Here is a 21,517-nt window from a genome sequence, read left to right as displayed (position 1 = left end):
CTGGCTATTTAAAACTTTTTTTTTTTGTAGAGATGGGGTCTTGCTATGTTGCCCAGGCTAGTCTCAAACTCCTGGCCTGAAGTGATCCTCTTGCTTTGGCCTCCCAAAGTGCTGGGATTCAAGGCACGAGTCACCATGCCTGGCTAGGAATTTTTATTTGTTTTTTGAGATAGGGTCGCACTCTGTTGCCTAGGCTGGAGTACAGGGGCGGGATCTCTGCTCACTGCAGCCTCCACCTCTCTGGCTCAAGCAATCCTTCCACTTCAGCCCCGCAAGCAGCTGGGACTACTGGCAGGCACCACCACACCCAGATAATTTTTGTATTTTTTGTAGAGATGGGATTTCGCCATGTTGCCCAGGCTGGTCTTGAACTCCTGAGCTCTAGTGATCCACCCGCCTTGACCTCCCAGAGTGCTAGAATTATATTTTTGTGAAATTATTTTAATAATCCCATAAATTATAAATTATAATCTCTTCAGAAATCATGTGACTCAATTAAGAAGGAATATGACCCTAAGATAAGGTTTAAGAGTAAAAATAGTAGTTAAAGTTCAGTTGCAAGTGAGTAAAGCTAAAAATAACAAATAATGGATTAAACACACAAGGTTTCATTCTCTATAAGTTCGGAAATTGGCATTTCAGGTGGGATTTCAGGTGGGATGGAAGTTCCACAAAGTCATCATGGACATAAACTCCTTCTGGTTGGTCACTCCACCATACCTAGGGTGGTCCTCATCCTCCGGCTGAAGATGGTTGCTAGATTCAACCATCACATCTATGTTCCAGGTAGTAGGAGGGAAGAAAGGGAAAAGAAGAGGCCAGTCTCTCTCTTTGAAGAAAATTTCACAGTTACTTTTCTCATTTGCCAGAATATGTGGCTGCAAAGGAAGCCAGGAATTATAGTCTTTTATCTGTGCATAGTTTAATATTGGATAAATTTGGGGTTCTTTTACTAAGATGGAAGGAGAAAATGGATGTTGAGGCAAGCAGCTAGGAGTCTCTGATATACACACTTAAATATATTTCTTTTAATAAGATGGTTAGGTCTGACATTAATTACTAATAAGTTAGAATTATTGGTAAAGATCTTTAATTGTACTGTAGATTCAATGTTCTTTAAATGCTTGCTTTCTCTATGTAGAGAACACTTCTGTCACTTGCAACCAAGGAAAGACTAACTCATGGTTAGTAATCAGGGATTTGTTCTATTATTTAAGCTCTCTGTTTCACTAAGAGAAGCATCTCAGCAAATTCTAACACAAATTTGTAAATACATTGATTCAATCATTCATACAATAAACATACCGAATGCCTAGGTACTAGGAAAAAAAAACCCATAATTTTTTAATTCAAAGTGTTCACAGTCTGGTAGAAAAAGATAGTGATAAAAAATTTTAAATGTATGAAAGTGTTATAGGTGCAGTAAAAACATATGTATCTGGTGTTGTGGGGTACAGTAGAGCAAGATAGCAATTGTACAAAAATGAGATTAAAGGGTATGCATCCAAAGTAAGGCATACATTGATGGTGGAATTCAATTAAAAATGATTACATAATTTAAAATACATCAAAAGGTACAGAGAATAACACAATGGCTATCAATTTATGCACCATCTGCCTATGAAACAAGACATTTTGAATATAATTACAAGATACAATTCTGATTTTCATATGCAGTTTGAAATTATTAGCAGTTTGAAATTATTAGTAATGATGTATGTAGGTATGTCAAAAACTAAAAATCTTCCACGAAGAGGTTGTTATTGTCACTGTCACCAAATCAGAGAATTAAATAGTAAGAATTTTCCTGAAATTGAAAGTGTTAGACAAAGTTTTAGGAATATTTTAATATATTCTAAAGCAGTGGCATTTGTCATTTTATAATTCTCATTTACTTTTGTATTAGAGAGTCTCTTAGAATTGGACACAATCTTTTTTCAAATTTGCAGCTTATTTTTTATGTGGCAAAGGGAAAAGGACTAAAAAAATGTCTTGGAGGGAGGGGTAGGGTGTGGTGGAGAGGGCATGAACTTCCCTTGACTCAGAAGAGGAAAGTGGTAATTTTCCTCCCTTTACCATGAAAGTATTTGTAATTTTTGAAGTAGCTGTTTCTATAAAACATATGTATTTAAGGAATATTTCTTATATGTTCAAAACCTGCAATTTAGTAGGCCTATGGTAAGTACTTCAAAGGAACTTGGAGTTTACTGCCAAAGCTCTGTTTGGAAAGGCTCGTGCAGGGAAAGCATCAGGAAGGAAGACATCACATCTATAGAAAAGCAGCCTCCCTCTTTGTATAGTTTCTTTACATTGTTAAAAAATTAATACAATTCAGACTAATATGGCTAGCTAGGCTGACAAGGAAAGACTCCCTACCTTTACAAAAATATACAAATGCGGGATAATAACTTTAAAAATTGAAAAAATGTATTTCGTCAAGCTTGAAAGCAAGAAAGGGAAATCAGCTAGGTATGGTGGCTGTAATTCTAGCACTTTGGGAGGCTGAGGCAGGAGGCTTACTTGAGCCCAGAAGTTTAAGACCAGCCTGGGCAACATAGAGATGTCCCATTTCTATCAAAAATAAAAAAAATATCCAGGCATGGTGGCGTGCACCTGAGGTCCCAGCTACTCAGGAGGCTGAGGTGAAAGGATCACTTGAGCCCAGGGGATTGAGGCTGCAGCGAGCTGTGATCATGCCACTTCCACTCTGCCCTGGGCGACACAGTAAAACCCGGTCTCAAAGAAATTTTTTTTTTAGCCATTGAAACAACAACAACAACAACAACAAAAAAAAAAAAAAAAAAAAAAAAAAAAAAAGAAAGAAAGAAAAAAGAAAAGGAAATCACTAGCTTTTAGAAAAAGGACAAAAAGCCAGAGTATTACGGGAAGCTGAAGGCAAGTACATACTGAAGCCCAGTGGCTCACATGAATACTGGAACTTGATACATGTCGTGAGACTCAAAGACTTAGAAGGAATAGACTATTGACAAGTGCAAAAACATGGATGAATCCTGAAATGATTATACTGAGTGAAAAAAGCAACACAAAAAAAGAATACATACGATATGATTCCATTTATAGAAAATTCTAGAAAATGCAAACAAATCTCTAGCAACATCAGTGAGTGCCTGAGGACATGGAGGGGGATGAGTCAGAGTAGGAGGGAGAGATTACAAAGGGGCATGATGGATGTTTTTACTCTCTTGATTGTGGTGATGGTTTCACAGTTGCGTACATATGTCAAAACTTGTCAAAGTGTACACTTTAAATATGAATAGCTTATTGTATGTCAGTTATATCTCATGAAGATGTTAAAAAGGACAAACAAAATCAACATCCAAGCAAGTTCAACAGATCCTTCTTCTCACTTATATGTATGCAATTTATTTGCTGAAGAAACTTGGTGGTATGTCCTATAGAGTTTCCCACATTCTGGATTTTATTGATTGCAAAAAGGAATCTTATCTTTTTTTTTTTTTTTTTTTTGAGACAGGGTATTGCTTTGTCACCCAGGCTGACATGCAACTGGCACCATTATGGCTCACTGCAGCCTTGACCTCCCAGGCTCAAGCGGTCTTCCTACCTCAACCTCCCAAGTAGCTGGGACCACAGATGCATGCCATCACCCCTGGCTGATTTTTAAATTTTTTGTAGAGATGGGGTCTAGCTATGTTTCCCAGGCTGGTCTCAAACTCCTGGGCTCAAGCAATCCTCCTGCCTTGGCCTCCCAAAGAGCTGGGATTACAGGCCTGAGCCACCATGCCTGGTCAAGAATTCTTATCTTTTAGAGCTTTATATGATGAAGTCTTTATGGGTGATATCCATGTGAGGGGTGGGGAAGGAGATTGGCCACATGTTGATAATTGTTCAAGCTGAATGACTGACTCGTGAAGGCTCATTATACTCTTCTCTCTACTTTTTATGTGCTTAAATGTTTTTTATAAGAAAAAGTTGAAAGAAGTCCTGGGGCCTATCTTAGAGGTACTGAATTTCTTGGGGGTTGAGCATAGAGATATGCATTTTTATAAACTCCCAAGGTGATTTTGTTATACACAACAGAGGATCACTGCCCCACATAAAAGAAAAGGACTCCTATGATGAGATGAATTTCAGACACCTACCACAAGGTATGGGAAAAACCATTTTTGGTAGGTGTCCTTTACATTAAGTATCAAATTCTAAAAGTAGTAGGGGCCGGGCATGGTGGCTCATGCCTATAATCTCAGCACTTTGGGAGGCCACGGTGGGCAGATCACTTGAGGTCAGTTTGAGACCAGCATGGCCAACACGGTGAAATGCCATCTGTACTAAAAATACAAAAGTTAGCCAGGTGTGGTGGTGGACACCTATAATCCCAGCTACTTGGGAGGCTGAGGCAGGAGAGTGACTTGAACCTGGGAGGCGGAGGTTGCAGTGAGCTAAGATCACACCACTGCACTCCAGCCTGGGTAACAGAGTGACACTCTGTCTCAAAAAATAAAAAATATAAAAAATAAAATAAATAAAAGTAGTAGGCTAGCTATTCTTCCTCAAGAGACATTTAGGGCCAGGCCCGGTGGCTCATGCCTGTAATCCCTCCCAGCACTTTGGGAGGCTGAGGCGGGTGGATCACCTGAGGTCAGGAGTTCGAGACCAGACTGGCTAACATGGCGAAACGCTGTCTCTACTAAAAAAAATACAAAAATTAGCTGGGCGTGGTGGTGCGCGCCTGTAATCCCGGCTACTCCAGAGGCTAAGGCGGGGGAATTGCTTGAACCCAGGAGGCGGAGGTTGCAGTGAGCCGAGATTGCGCCACTGCACTCCAGCCTGGGCAGCAAGAGTGAAACTCTGTCTCAAAAAATAAAATAAAATAAAACAGGCATTTAGATCTCTGCCTGCCTCTTCTACTGCTGAGGAAATTTTCTGCTCCCTATATACATATTGTTTTATTGTGTTCTTAGTCTTAAATGGGCAATTGCAACACAGGTTTGGTTTATCATATAAGCTCAGTATGACTTGTCCAGATTACTCTGAATTTCAGCCCTACATAAAACCGTGAAATAAAAAAGGTTTTCTTCTGTATCTCCAGTTTTACCTGTTACATCTTTCGCTCTCTCTGTGATTTCCCCCTTCCTCAAGTAGCCAGTGCCTCTTTTCCAAATCTTCCTGTTAGTAAAAGAAAAGACTAAAAAATCATGTGATAAACTCATTTATACAACATTAGTGATTCGAGTCATGAAGTGCTCTTCTTGGGCAAAGTTGATTTAAATAGGGCACAGGATTTAAGTCAAAGTGAAAAAAAAAAGTGTAACGATGGGCTTTCAGGCATCAGGTAGCCCAGTCAGGGAAGGATTTTTTGGTGTGGTCAAATTCCTTTCAAGATCCTGTAAAATCTTGCCAGACAGGTTGTTACCTTTCTATCATTGGAAATGTATCCTTGGAAGAGTCATACAATGCAACTAAAGTTCTTTGTTCCATAGTATGCATGGAAAGATTTAGCTTTATCTGTAAGAAATACAAAGCCAAACTCGAACCTTCTTAAAAAGCTGTCAAAATCAGGCTGGCACAGTGGCTAAAGCCTGTAATCCCAGCACTTTGGGAGGCCGAGGCGGGTGGATCACCTGAGGTCAGGAGTTTGAGACCAGCTTGGCCAATATGGTGAAACCCCATCTCTACTAAAAATACAAAAATTAGCTGGGCGTGGTGGTGGGCACCTGTAATCCCAGCTTCTCTGGAGGCTGAGACAGGAGAATCGCTTGAACCTGGGAGGCAGGGATTGTAGTGAACCGAGATTGCACCACTGCACTCCAGCCTAGGCAACAGAGTGAGACTGTTAAAAAAAAAAAAAAAGCTGTGAAAATTTATTGTCTCAGAGGAAGGGGTAGGCTTCAAGCTGGGTTTGAGTGCTTCCATCATGTGTCAGTTTCATCCTCAGGCTGGCTTCCTCATGGTAGCAAAGTGGCTGCAGTAACTATTGGACTCACATCTACCCATCGCACTAGCCAGAGTAAGAAAAAGAGCACTTTTCATTTCCCAACAAACGCAAGATATAGCCTTCCATATGATTGGGACCAATTTAGACTCATGTCGGTGCCTATCAATGAATACTGACAGGTCAAGTGAGGATGGGATTAGGCTGATTATCACAATCACTGTCCACACCTGGAGCGGGAGATGGCCCTAATCAGATCCTTGGCTGTCTTGCAATTGCAGAGGGGTGGGAATATATTCTGGGGAATCAATCAATATAATGCCCACTATAAAATCAATATGATATTCTGTACCATTAGATACCAGTTTAAACTCTTACATTATTGTCCAATGTTTAACTTGTTTCTAATTTTTTTTTCTTTTTTGTGGAGACAGGGTATTGTTATGTTGCCCAGGCTAATCTTGAACTCCTGGGCTCAAGCAAATCTGCCTTGGCCTCTCAAAGTGCTGGGATTACAGGCATGAACCACTGCACCTGGTCTGTTTCCAATTTTTGATATTACATTTTAAACTAGGAGTTACAGACATAAATGAGAGAAACAACACTGTAAGATACAAGAGAGAATGTTGAGATTTTGGCAAAAGAGAGAATGCATGTCCTGCAGCTGATTGTTGTCATGTAATAATGTAAGCTCACTGTTACCAAATCTTCCACTTTCTAAAGAGAAGCCCAAAATGCATGTATAACCTTCTGGTTTTTAACTTTGGATATATATTTTTTTAAGTACCATGTATGCCAAACAAAACATGTTTGTGGGTTTGATTTGTACCTGGGGCACCAGTTTGTCATGTTATGAATCATGCTGGAGTATTTTATAACACCGTCTCTCAAAGTGAGAGTTTCAGTCCTTTCATGGACCAGGGCTGCTAGGATACGCTTAATGCAAATGAAGCCACAGTGGAAAGAGAGGTGAGCAGCACATACCACAAGAAGAATGCTTTGTTATTAATTTTTTATTCCTTTTAGTTTCTTGAGTAAAAGATTGAAGATCTGTTAATAATTTTTTGGCATGTGCTTAGAATTGTTTTTCTGGTGGTAAGGATGAGTTTGCACCAGATCACCTTCATTGTCTTTTATCTAGGTTCTCTCGTGACTTGTCTCTTATCTATGTTGTCCTGTGAGGAAAAGTTCAGTTTTAAAGAATGACCCCTGTTGATGAGAGGTGTTACATGTGGCCATGGGACAGGATTTTTCTTTTCCTTATAGCAAGCTGGCACATGAAGATAGCATGCTCCACTTAAACAGAAGAATTAACTCGCAGTGGCCAGTGGTGTCCACTATTGCTTTCAAAGACATATGGAACTGAATTTGGGGAACACTAAACTTGTTTTGGATTTGCCATTTTTGTTTAACTCTTTTTTGGCTAAGTTACCTATTGAATGCCCATAATTACCGCATCCATTTTTTGTCAAAAAGCTTCACTCCAGTTAGAAGATACCTGAAGGCAGAAACTGTGGCTTTGTCAACTATTGATTTCCTCATGGCGCGCAGTGTAAATTTAGTAGTACTTTATTTAGTAGAAGCTTAGTACTTACTTGTTGGCAGATTTATTAATAGTTCCTGTACATCTCAGGAAATCAACAGATGATTTATGTTATTCTAACCCTAACTTTATTAAATATAATAAAAACTTTCAGCATTTATTGTCAGGCCCAGGGCTAGGCAGGCTCCTGAGATACAGAAGTTAATAAGGGAAGGATCCCAGAAGGTAGGGGAAACAAAAAAATAGTTACAACACTCTTGATATGTCTCAGCATCTATAGACATTGACATCAGGAAAAGCGGGGGTGTGTGGGGGGGTGTGGAGGGAAGGAATTTGTGAGGGAGGGCCATTTGGACAAATGTGACGTTTCTCAGAGTAGCTTTTAGATATGGGTGGAAAATGAGGGCAGGGGAATTGAAGTGGGATAGAAGGGAGATATTTAAACTAAAGTCATTCTATGGCTCCAATCACTGGACACTATATTCACTTATCCATGCAATCACATTCATTGAGTGCTTCCTATGAGTTAGGCAGGGTGCACAGTGTAAGATACAAATGAATGAAGCAGGTCCACAGCGGTTGTCTAGGGGTATAAAATGCTGCACAGGGCAACCTGGATAAGCCTGACATGTTAGGTGCCACAAAACTACAGAACAAAGTGCTAAGGAGATTCGGAAAATTTACAGGTCATTTCTGGTTGCAGGATCTAGAAGGATGTCCACAATTCAAGGATTAGTACAATCTTCGTAGCGAGAAAGCGTTGGTTTATTCTACCTCTACCTAGTTTGTACCTCAACATCTTTGACCCCAAAGGATAAAAAGGTGCAAATGAGGGCACATTTTCTTCATATAATACGTAATGGTGCTTACTTATTGCTTTCCTGTTCATTCCCCGCAGGTGATTTCCCTCTTCAGTCTCCCCCGAGTCTCACAGAAGGAACTAACAACGGCGCGCTTCACAAGCACACAGACACCTTCAAAGAGGCGCAGAAGAGTACTTAGTGAAAAAGTTAGTAGTATTCTTTCAGGTGACTTTCCTTAAGATTACTGAGCATTAAGAATGAAAATATGTAAACCAGGTTTACGAGCAAGAAAATAATCTCTCCACATTGAGAGTTAATCTTCGAACTCAGCAACTGCCAGCAGAACGCACCCCGGTCAGGGCGGGCTCGCGGGCCCGGTCCCACCCCCAGCCCCTCCGCCGCAGAGGTTCTCCAGCGCTGCCCGTACTCTCGCCCTTTGCGCGTCCCTGCTCTAACAGCTCTGGTTCTGTCAGGACCTCACTCCTCCACTCCCGGCGCAACCGCGGCCAGGCAGCGACGTGCACGCGCGTGTGCGCCACCGCCGCCCGGCAGAGTGGGCGCCTCCGACATCAGGAGCGCGCACGCCGCGCAGAGGGGCCTGGACGAGCGCGCTTCCGACCCGCCGCCTCCTCCTCCTCCCCTCCTTCTCGGCCCGCCCCCTCCCTCGCCTCTTCCTGCCAGGCGGCCCTTCTCCCCTCCCCTCTCAGCTCCCTCCGCCCTCCCCAGGCTCCAGCGGTGGCTGAGTGAACGGGACCGGCCCGGCCTCAGAGCGCGAGGTGGCGGGTGGGACGCGGGCGCCTGAAGGAGTTTTTGTTTCGGCAGCGCCCGCGGAGACGTGAAGAGGTGAGGCGAGGGCGGCCTCCTAGGGACACGAGGGCGGCCCGGCGGCCCGGATCCGCGGGCCGAGGCTGCCTGGGTGTGTTGGCGTCGGGCTGAGCCTGGAGAGGGTCGAGATGGGGCCCCGGCCCGGGACTGGGATGCAGGAGGACCGCGGGAAGGAGGGTACGGGGCGGGTTCAGGACTGTCGGCCGCCTCCCGGACGCCGCGGTTCTCCCAGGTGGCCGCTCCTCGCAGCTAGGGCGGGCGGGGTCGGCGCCCTTACCTGGGGGCGGGGTAGTGGCTTCGGCGGCCGCCTCCTCCAGCTGTGCCTTCCTGACATTGCTGTCTCGGCGGCTGCCGCCCGCTGCTACGCTGTGGCTGCTGCTGGATTCGCTGTCCCAGCCGCCCTGCGTCCGGCGGGCGAGTGGTTAGGGCATTTTCTTACCCACACGCAGGCTTCTGTACTCGACCGTTTCTCTCCCTCGCCCTTCCTCTTCCTCCGCCGAGCACTTTGCTCGGCTCCTGCTGTTGATGCTTGTGGTTTTGCAGTTTGGGATGGGATGCGTTCCGGGCAGATGCCTACCTGTAGGGAATGCCCCGCTTCAAAGTTGACCTCCTGAGCCATGACAAACACCTCCCCCCAACCCCCACCCAGCTTGTGAGTGCTCAGTGTCCTGATAACTGAGTCAAAGTTTCTGAGACTGGGCTAGTACTTTGCACTGGTCGCCAACGGTACAGGGCTGGGCAGTGCGTCAGCATGTGGAAAGGGGCCATCGGCTAGCGGGAGGTGGCCGGGTGCATGGGAGCTGAACTGACGGGTTTCAGATACTAGGGAGTGTGTCCAGGTCCTTGGATCTCTCAGATAGGGTTATATTAGAATATGTACCAAAACTTGGGTGGTCACTTGCAAAATTGGTTTCATGCAAGTGAACTGAAATGCCAGCCTTGTTACACTAATGGTAAGGAGAACTTTTGCTTGCCTGACAGATTTCAGCGCAGTTTGGAAAATGATTTTAAGGCCTTTATTTTTGGCACTGGAGGGGTTTAGGGATTTTTAATACATTTAAATTTCCTCGTGCATAGTGGGAGGTAAGTAGTTGCTTGTTAAAATTCTGAAAACAGTTTCATGAAAACCTTCTGACTTTTCTTACAGTAGTGTGTTTATATTTGGCTTCTTCCGTAGAATATCCATTAGTTATGATGTCAGAAGATATGGATTTGAAGTTTGCTTGTGATCACATTGGAAGTGGATTTTGTTCATGGAAAATACTGGTTCACAAGCTCCTAGTACTAGAAAACTGGCCTGTGATTCATTTTCTCAGTAGAGCGTTCCTTATGAAATTGACAATGAGATTTCCAAGAAGAAAGACTAGTTGAACTTTATGTATACATTATCATCACATTGTATTAAATGTACACATGCCTGAGGGGTTAGCTCTAGACTTTGAGTTAGACTGGTGTCTGTACTAAATCGGTTCAATGAATGCGCTGATATTATGTATTATTCATTTAGAGAGAAGTAGATAAAGCAGGGCAGAGTTTATATTTTAACATATTATGTAGCCTACATTTGCTCTGATGTGTATTATTATTATTATTATTATTTTTGAGACGGAGTTTCGCTCTTGTTGCCCAGGCTGGAGTGCAACAGCGCGATCTCGGCTCACCGCAACCTCCGCCTCCCGGGTTCAAGCGATTCTCCTGCCTCAGCTTTCTGTGTAGCTGGGACTACAGGCATGCGCCGTCACGCCCGGCTAATTTTGTATTTTTAGTACAGACGGGGTTTCTCCATGTTGGTCAGGCTGGTGGAACTGCTGACCTCAGGTAGTCTGCCCGCCTCAGCCTCCCAAAGTGCTGGGATTACAGGCGTTAGCCACCGCGCCCGGCCTCTGATGTGTATTATTAAGTCATCTGGGGAGAAGTAGATGAAGTAGGGTAGAGCTTATATGTGAACATATTATATAACCTACATTGTCCTCTAGAAAGCTGGAAAAAGTAAGTCTCAGTACTATTGGGGCATATGGTGAATATACAAACCAACCTAAAAAAGTGTGAAGGTAAATATATGAAGTTTGTTTGTTTTAAAAGAGACAAGGTCTCGCTCTGGCGCCCAGGCTGGAGTGCAGTGGCTCAGTTCTAGCTCACTGCAGCCACGAAGTTCTGGTCTCAAGAGATCCTCCCACCTCAGCCTCCTGAGTAGCTGGGACCACAGGCACATGCCACCAAACCTGGCCAATTTTTTGTTTTATTTTTGTAGAGTCAGGGGTCTCACCATGTTGCTCAGGCTAGTCTCCAACTCCTGGCCTCAGGTGGTCCTTGCGCCTCGGCCTCTCGAAGTGCTGGGATTACAGGCCTGAGCCAACCATGCTTGTCCCATTTTTTTTTTTTCACCTGAGTTATTTGATGGGAATTTCTATATATTACAGTTGTGATGTTCTGAGAATTTTTGTTTCTTTGATAATTGTTTCATGATTTAGATGTTTTCTTTTTACCCTGGTAGTTATGATTTTTTTTCCTTTGAATGAAAGAATTTTATTAGGCATGTGAAACAGGAGTTTTCATGTGATCAGCTCACTAGTTCTAAATTTGTGACTTTTAAAAAACTTGAATTTTTTTCTTTGCCTTAACCCAAACTTGAATTTGCTCAGCCGTTGTATATTTATTTGAACTCTCAGATGATACAGCATTGAAGCAGAAGGTCCTTTTATCCATTCTTTTGGAGTAATCAAAAGAAGGAATTCTGTTGTGCCAAGTAAAAATATGTGTGGGAGATAGCTAGGCTTCAAGAGATTGACTTTGAAGAGAGTAGTAGCTAAGTAGCAAAAATTTCCTATATTGAAGGTGTAGAACTGGGCCTGCATTCCAACCTACCGTTGTCTTCAAGTGGGGTATGGATCATTATGATTGGTTAGAGGGGGTTTGGAGAATGAAGTTGTTGCTGTAAGCCTATGGGATTCCCAGGCACAGAGCTTGCTTATGTCTTTAATGAGTTGTATATTTTTATAACTCTTGACTTTTATAAATGGGTCAGCCATTGAGTCTGAGGATGACCAGCAGCCTAAGGTTATTCCAGGTGCTGGTATTTCAAAGATGGCTAAGGGGTTTTTTGTGGAGATGATCTGATGAGCATTTTGCCATTACAAAAAGTGGAGGCCGAGAAAGTACGGATTTGAGCCTGAGTTATGGTAAAACATACTCATTTTTAAAGGAGAGTTTTAATGTTGATATTATAGAGAAAGACATTGTTTGACTCATAGACTTTCAGAATGGGAAATAATTTTGACTTTATAGTCAGTATTTGAATTGGGTATAAGTATGAACATCAGTGGACCCTAATAAGGAAGAGTTAATGAATTAAGCAGAACTTGCATCTCTGAACATCTTCTTTTTATACTTCGTTTACTTCCCATATTACTCTTATTCAACAGATAGGATGGCATAATTGAGTATAGCAAGTTTATGCGCATGCTAACTCTTTTTTGTTATCTTTTGGTGTTTTTTGGTGTACTTTTTGGGGATTTTCCTGGGAAAGTTCTAGGCATATATTCAGTTGATTTAGAGTTAGATTTGGGCTAAGATTATTAGTATACTTGAAATTCTGAGCCTTCTTATTTTCTAAATAGCTTTTAAAATAGAAAACATTTGCCAATGCTGTTGGGCTTAAAAAAAAACCCAACAACAACACAATTCTTTATAAATACTCATGAAAAATCTGGTTACAGGCTGTGTTGTGATAGACATAGTACAGCCAAAAATATATTTAAGAAAATTCTCACCCAGTTTAGTAAGCTTAAATAAGAGGAAAATAAGACAGTTTTTTTTTTAAATAAAAGCCTGATTTTCCCAGAATATGAAGCCTAACAACTGTTTGCTGTGTTATTTTCCCTGTTGCCTATTCTAAATTCAGCAAGAACTATGCATCCCTAGTCCATGGTAAAAGCTTAGTTCTAGTAGGGGATTCTTAGTAATGGAGGTCTCATTGAGGGATGCAAGGGAATTTGATTGGGAAACATCAGGCATGGAACATTTACTTTTTGCTGCTCTAATTTTCTCTGTATCTGGGTATTCAGTGGGGTGGGAACATGAACACAAATACTAGAATTATCTGGATTTTTTTTTTATACTATGGATTTCCTCCTCTTACCCCCTGCCTGCCCCCCAACCCATTGCTAAGTGAGCCATTGATAGTAGGAGTGTGTTATAATATCCTTCAGGTATGTAGGGCTGAACAAATGCTAAAAACCTTGGCACTTGGCTGATATTCCATAAACCAAACTCCTGCTCTGTGTAATTTGCCTTCTGGTGATATCAGTAGATATTCGTTACTCCCATTTTTGAAGAAAAATATGAATTGTGGTGAAGAGACATCTGTAACCAAGAGTAAGACTTATCAAATTATGTAGTACACATGAAAGACACCAGGAGATTGTTTACCTGAACATTTATTAAACTCTTTTGACTGTGACCCACAATAAAAAATACATTTTACTTCTTGATTCAGCAAGCACACACACACACAAAGTTGAAAGTTTGGTGAAATAATATTTATCTTTTCAGGGCCCTGCTGAGTTGGCTATAATGGCTTGCAAGACCAGTTGTGCATATCTCTTCCTATCTAGCTCTATGTCCAGTGACATCATGTTAGTAGCTCAAAATTGGTCATGGTGGGAATATTTACACCGGGAAATTCAGCAAATGGTATTCTCAGGGCTTCCCTCCTCATAGGTAGTTGTTAAACATTTATAGCACCCCATTGCTTATAACACACATGTATTCTGTTATTTCATTTCATTTTAAAAATGCTGGGTTTTGACTTCCAAATTAATTTTACACCCAGCTAATGGATTATAGCCTACAGTTAACAACAAATGCAACTAGTTTAGCCTACCCTCTTAACTTTGTAAGTGAAGGAACATACTAAAAGCCTCAAGTCCAAGGTCAGATAGTGAGTTATTAGCAAAGTCAGGGCTCTGGACTCAATCTGGAGTTGTTTCTGGTGGGCTTCTTTCCTAACCTCGCTTAGTATGTATAAGGGATTGTGTTAATCAGTTTGAATAAAGATGGACCTTGACCCTGAGGACTTTATGCTTAGGTGGGGGATTAAATATGGAAACAACAATGATAATGAAAGGCAGAAAGTAATGGGTGGTAAAAAGATAAAGATAAGGAACTACAAGAGTTTAGAGAGGAGGGAGAGATTACTTTTAGTTTTTTTTGTTTGTTTGTTTTTTGTTTTTGACCCAGGCTGGAGTACAGTGGTACAATCTCACCTCCGCCTCCCGGGTTCAAGTGATTCTCCTGCCTCAGCCTCCCTGAGTAGCTGGGATTACAGGCGCCCACTGCCACACCCGGCTAATTTTTGTATTTTTAGTACAAACGGGGTTTTGCCATGTTGGCCTGGCTGGTTTTGAACTTCTGACCTCAGGTAATCCATCCGCCTCAGCCTCCCAAAGTGCTGGGATTACAGGCCTGAGCCACCGTGCCCGGCCTACTTTTAGTTTTAAGGCTAAAAGAAGAGGTGACATTTGAACTATGTTTTTATTTTTTTTAATATTTTTTTTGTTTGGAGACAGCATCTCACTCCCGTTACTCAAACTGAGTGCTGTGGTGCCATCACAGCTCACTGCGTCCTTGATTTCCTGGCCTCTGACAGTTCTTCTGCCTCATCCCCCCAAGTGTCTGGGACTATATAGGCACACACCAACGTGCTTGGCTAATTTTTCATTATTTGTAGAGACGGGGTCTCGTTATGTTGCTCAGGCTGTTCTTGAACTTCTGGACTGAAGCTATCCTCCTGCCTCGGCCTCCCAAAGTGCTGGGATTACGGTTGTGAGCCACCATGCCCGGCCCCTGAACTATGCTTTGAAGAATGGATAGGATTTGGACATGTGGAAATAGGACAAGTAGTATGAGAGAAAGGCCTTTCTGGGCCAGGGGCCAGGGTGATCAAAGGCATACAAGCATAGACGGGGAAAAATGAGTAGTGAAAGAGCTAGGCAAGAAGGAGTCAGTTAGCACCAGATGGTTAAGAGCCTAGAATGCCAGTTTTCCTTTCTGCTTTTCGGTTTATCTTTCATTTTTGACTCTGGAGTAATCTAGTACTTCTTAACATTAAACAAGATTTATATATTGTGATTAAAGTATGATCCAGAGAGCACATAAGTATCCTTAGAGTAGAAGCTGAAGGGAAAAATTATTAGTGTTAGAGAAGCAACCTTGAGTTTACCAATCCTAAAAGTGTTGGAAAATGAAAAATATTTTATTTGTAAGGAGAGACAGTGTTTTTTTTTGTTTGTTTGTTTTTGTTTTTTTCTTCATTAAATAGCATCAAATTGGCTGTAGTAGAACAGGAAGCAGTTTTGAAAGTTTTTACAAGGGCCTTCTAAAATGTGATTTCTAAATGACTGGATCTTAATTTTTGCAGGCAGGTTTAGTTCAGGCAGAAGGGTAGTTTATACAGATCTGCAGCTGAGCTGAGTAGCTTTTAGAATTTAGGGCAACAAAGCAGGGTATTTTATACAAAATCCACTTGTAAGGGATTGATGGCTTCTTTATTCCAAGAATTTTCTTAGATTTCAGCATTTATGTCTTTGACAGCCTGTATGACTGAAGATGTTTTGAAGTCTTGGATGGAGCTTGCCTTGTTTCACAGGAGAATTGGGTGGCTAGAAATGAAGGTAAATGCCAGTAAGTTGTGTCTGTTAATCAAATTGAAGTACTGGTGGCACTTCTCAAGCTTTTCTGTCTGCTGATGATTTCACACTTAACTGCTTCTAATTAAATAGTGTGTAGTCAATTTGAAGAAGCCTTCTCTTTGACCCACTAGTTCTGTAAAGGTAAAAGCCTTCTTAGAGTGTTGCCCAGGTAACAACACATACAGAGACTGCTTAATAGCTCATCATGGAAGTGTGTGGAAAATTTTGGAAATGTTGGTAAAGAAGTTGCCATAGTAAATAATTACTTGGTTGGTAAAAAGCTGGGCTACTTCTGGATAGTAGATAAAGAGTTTTTGAGATGAGCCTTGGTTCTAAAATAAATATGAATTGTGTCATTGCCATACGATTTTCTTCAGTTATGTAAGCTCCTAATATGTAAATGTTGTTGTCCTATCATTTTAGAAGGTGTCAGCAGTTTCCTATGAACTGTTCCACAATATAGCACACCCCAAACACCATGATAAGAGTTCAAATACGGCATGGCCCAGATGCCTCACACCAGTTAAATGATAAAGCTAATCATGTCAGCACAGTGTTTTTTTTAAAGTTTTTTCCCCCTCTTTTTTGAGGCATGTTAGTTTTCACGAATTGAGGTTATTAGAATCTTTCCAGATTTTCTGCCACCGTTTTTTTTTCGTGTGTGGTAAAAAGTATGATGATGGTGCCCTTAATTAAACTATGTAAACATTTGTAAAGATACACACACATACACATAGTGTGTGTATATGTATGTGTAGACATACGTACATATGTATTTACATATCATTAGTTCTTGGAATTTGTGGTGAAAATACACCCACCTGGCAAATGACTGAAAACAAGTGTTCTAGCTCTTTGAAGACTACCATGTGAAGTATTCACAAATATGAAAGTAATGCAAACCCAAAGGGAGTTTTTGTATGCCCAATTTCAAGAAAGGAGCACATTTTAAAAGACAAGTATGGAATTCATTCATATACCAGTGAGGAATTTCTCAATTTCTCCTTTACCCCACACATACACCCATTTACCGTCCTCATTATTAGCAGTAAGCAAAATTATAAGACTTTAAGAATCAGACTTCTACTACAAGTGATGCAAATAAATATTATTTTTAGAAAAAATACAAACCTGTGGTTTTGAGTTATGAAGGTTTGAGACACATATCACTAGTTTTTTTTATAAACTACATGGAGTGTTTTCTGTGCTTCAAGATGTTGTAATTGTCATTGGGAGGCCTTTTGCTGAGAGCATTGTATAAAGGCATAGTTGTTAGAATGGTTATTAGGTGTTTCTTTGGATAGTTTATTTTTCTGTAGTCAATTTATCTTGCATACATTGATGGCCGGGGGTGGTGGCCCACCCCTGTAATCCCAGCACTTTAGGAGGCCAAGGCAGGCAGATCGCTTGAGGCTAGGAGTTTGAGCCTAGCCTGGCTAAGATGTTGAAACCCCGTCTCTGCTAAAAATACAAAAATTAGCTGAATGTGGTGGTGCTTGCCTGTAGTCCCAGCTACTTGGGAGGCTGAGGCACAAGAATCCCTTGAACCTGGGAGATGGAGGTTGCAGTGAGCCGAGATCGTGCCACTGCACTCCAGCCTGAGCTACAGAGTGAAACTTGGTCTAAAAAAAAAAAAAAAAAAAAATTGAATAGAGTATACTACTTTAGTGAAAAATCAACCGTTGAAAAACCAACCATTGAAGGGAGGTTATATATATATTGGCAGACAGTAGGGTTTCTGATGTTGTTTTAGAATAATTTTGTTATTCAGCAGCTGTTTTATCACCAGACCTCATTCACTTATTGTTGCTTTTTTCCATTTTTTAAAAATCTCATGAACTGTATTCTTTCATTTTAAATCTCTCATATTTGCCCTGCAGTCAGTGGTCATATTTGGACTAATGTTTTGATTTGCCGTTGTCTGTGCAAAGATCTATTACCAAGTTGCATTATCAAGTTGATATTGAATGGTAATTCAGTTAATGTCTTCTTCTCTCCATTCCTTTTTTCCTTCCATATTCTAGAAGTTACCTTAACACTAGTGTAAGATTCCTGGCAAAGTTAATGGGAAGATGAAATTAAATATTACTGTTATTCAAATCCTAGGATGACCTTTTTGCCAACACTAATGAACATACAAAATTTTTCAGCATGAATTATGCAGCTTAAATTTTCACTGAGGCTAGGCCTCTTAAGTTTAAAAAATTAAAAGTTAAAAAAATTTATGGGGTACAAGTGCAGATTTCTTACATGTATAGATTCTTACATGTATAGATGTGGTGAAGTCTGGGCTTTTAGTATACCCATCACCTGAATATACACCATTCTGTATGTCCATGTGTACCCACTGTTTAGCTGTCACATACAAGTGAGAACATGCGGCATTTGACTTTCTGTTTCTGAGTTATTTTACATATGATAATGTAGGCCTCTTAAGTTAAAAAACATTCTGACATGCATTTTATAGTTCTTGTCAACATTATCAATACTTTTGATAGATGAAACAGGTTTCTCCTGTTGCAGTTGGTATCACACACAATTAGCCATCCCTACCATTTGAAAATATAAAGGTGTGTTTTTTTTTTTTTTGACACGGAGTCTTGTTCTGTTGCCCAGGCTGGAGTGCAGTGGCGTGATCTTGGCTCACTGCAGCCTCTGACCTCTGCCTCCCGGGTTCAAGCAATTCTCCTGCCTCAGCCTCCTGAGTAGCTGGGACCACAGGCACATGCCATCATGCCTTGTTAATTGTTGTATTTTTAGTAGTATTTTCACTATGTTGGCCAGGCTGATCTCAAACTCCTGAACTCGTGATGCCCCAGCCTTGGCCTCCCAAAGTGCTGGGATTACAGGCATGAGTGACCGGCCTGGACCAGATAAAGTTTTTTTAAAAGATAATCTAGTAATAATAGGAAAGATAAACCAGTTTATCAGTTAATCTAATACTTCCTATTTTGAATATAAATTTCATTGTGTTGCATGCTAACTTCATTATGTTCCACCGAGTATTTACTTTTGTAAAGACAGACCTTTAACAATTTTTCTTTTTTTTTCATATTTTGGAGACAGGGTATCTCTCTGTTGCCCAGGCTGGAGTGCAGTGGCACGGTCATAGCTCATTGCAGCCTCGAACTCCTGGGCTCAAAGCGATTCTCCAACTTTCGTCTCAGGAGTAGCTGGTGGCGCTATAGGACTACACCACCACACTCTGCTAATTTTTTAAATGGGAGTCTCCCTATGTTGCCCAGGCTGGTCTCTGACTCCTGGGTTTAAGCAATCCTCCTGCCTCAGCCCTTCCAAAGCATTGGGATTACAGATGTCAGCCACTAAACCCTGCACAGTTTTTCAACTTTGAGAATTTCACTTAGAGGAGGATAATAGTAGTTTTTAGACATTTATATCAGTTATCCAAGGGTGGAAAAAATAGTTAAAATGCAAGTAACTATAAACATTTTTGGTTTTGTGGGAGACAGTGTAGGTAGAACATAGGATCTTAATTCTTGATCTAGTGCTGCTGTGAAATTCAGAGAGAATAAGTGATTTAGACACAACTTTTTTCTCCTCTTTGCACACTAACCATGAGCTAATATTGAGTGTTTACATGGGGTAGTTATTACATAAGAAAATGTACATTATCTAGCTAATCTTCACAGTAACCATATGAAGTAGGAACGATTATATCATCATCTCCAGTTTGCAGGTGAGGAAGCAGGATTAGAGAACTTCAGTAACTTACCTAAGATCACATAGCCAGGCACAGTGGCTCACGCCTGTAATCCCAGCACTTTGGGAGGCCGAGGCGGGCAGATCACGAGGTCAGGAGATTGAGACCATTCTGGCCACATGGTGAAACCCCATCTCTACAAAATTAGAAAATACAAAAATTAACCAGGCGTGGTGGCATGTGCCTGTAATCCCAGCTACTCGGGAGGCTGAGGCAAGAGAATCGCTTGAACCAGGGAGGCCGAGGTTGCAGTGAGCCGAGATTGCACCACTGCACTCCAGCCTGGTGACAGACTGAGACTTCGTTTCAAAAAAAAAAAAAAAAAAAAAAATCACGTAGCTTGTGAGAGGCAGTTATCTCTTGCTTCTAAATCTGTCTCATAGTGAGTCTCTACTACTACTACTCTGTATTGACAATCTTTAAATGGGATGATACTTGCTTTGCACATTTCATAGGGTGGTTATGAGAATCAAAAAAGATAAGATGTACAAAAGAACACACAGATGTCTCTGGTGTTCATTCATTTTATTGGATAATATTTGAGACACCAAAGAAATCTTTGAAGTCTTGTACACATATATTAGTTTGTAATCAGTAATGCTATAAAATAAGTTGAACAGATGAATATTTGAAAAGTTATTTATAAATACATATTTTGTGTGGATTCAAGGGATCTGTGAGTGAAAGGTAGAGGAAGGCAGAAATGTAGGGATGTGTTATAAAAAGTGGATCAGATGATCTCTAGCAGTCTGAATTCTTTCTGCAATGAGGAGTATATGTAAATAACAGGTGACCTATAAGATCCTTCCAACATCAATAATCTATGAGTCTTTGTTAAGGGTTACTTCTTTTCTGTTAGAATATCCTCAAATTAGCGAGATATGCCTGAAAGAGCATTTTAATTTTATTTTAGCTTAGATCATCAATAATCACCATTCTTTCTTTGTCCTTTTCTAAAATTGTATATATTTAAGGTATACAACATGATGTTTTGCTATACATATACAAAACATATACAGATACAAAATCATGAAATGATTTGTATGTTTTGATATACAGATACCAAATCATGAAATGATTACTACAGTTAAGCAAATTAACCTATCCATCTCCTTCTATAATTTTTAAAATTGTGGTATGAGCATCTAAAATCTGTCTTAGCAAATTTTATATATACTATACAATATTGATAATTATAGACCTCATGCTGTACATTAGCTCTCTAGACTTACTCATCCCACATAACTGCGAGTTTGTACCCTTTGACCTACTTATTCCCATTTCGTCTCCCTCCTTTCCCCTGGTAACTGTGGCTATACTCTTGTTTCTGCGTATTCAGCTTTAAAAAAAAAAAAAAAAAAAAAAGGATGTCGCTGGGCGTGGTGGCTCACGCCTGTAATCTCAGCACTTTGGGAGGCCGAGGCAGGCAGATCACAAGGTCAGGAGTTCGAGACCAGCCTGACCAACATGGTGAAAACCTGTCTCTACTAAAAATACAAAAATTAGCCAGGCATGGTGGCATGTGCCTGTAATCCCAGCTATTTAGGAGGCTGAGGCAGCAGAATCGTTTTAACCTGGGAGGCGGACGTTGCAGTGAGCTGAGATTACACCACTGCACTCCAGCCTGGGCGACAGTGAGGCACCATCTAAAAAAATAAAAAATAAATTAAAAAAAGGATTTCATATATAAGTGAGATCATGTAGTATGTTTCTTTTTGCATCTGGCTTATTTCATTTAACATAATGTCCTCCAGGTTCATCTATGTTGTTTCAAATGACAGTATCTCCTTTTTTTTAAGGCTGAGTAATATTCCCTTGTGTGTACATATATATATGTAATATATATAATATATATGTAATATATAATATATATGTAATATATATAATATATATGTAATATATAATATATATGTAATATATATAATATATATAATATATATGTAATATATAATATATGTAATATATATTATATATGTAATATATGTAATATATATGTAATATATGTTATATATATGTAATATATGT

The sequence above is a fragment of the Hylobates moloch genome, unplaced genomic scaffold (genome assembly GCF_009828535.3).
Source record: "Hylobates moloch isolate HMO894 unplaced genomic scaffold, HMol_V3 SCAFFOLD_8, whole genome shotgun sequence".
Classification (NCBI taxonomy): domain Eukaryota; kingdom Metazoa; phylum Chordata; class Mammalia; order Primates; family Hylobatidae; genus Hylobates; species Hylobates moloch.
This window is presented reverse-complemented; position numbering follows the sequence as displayed.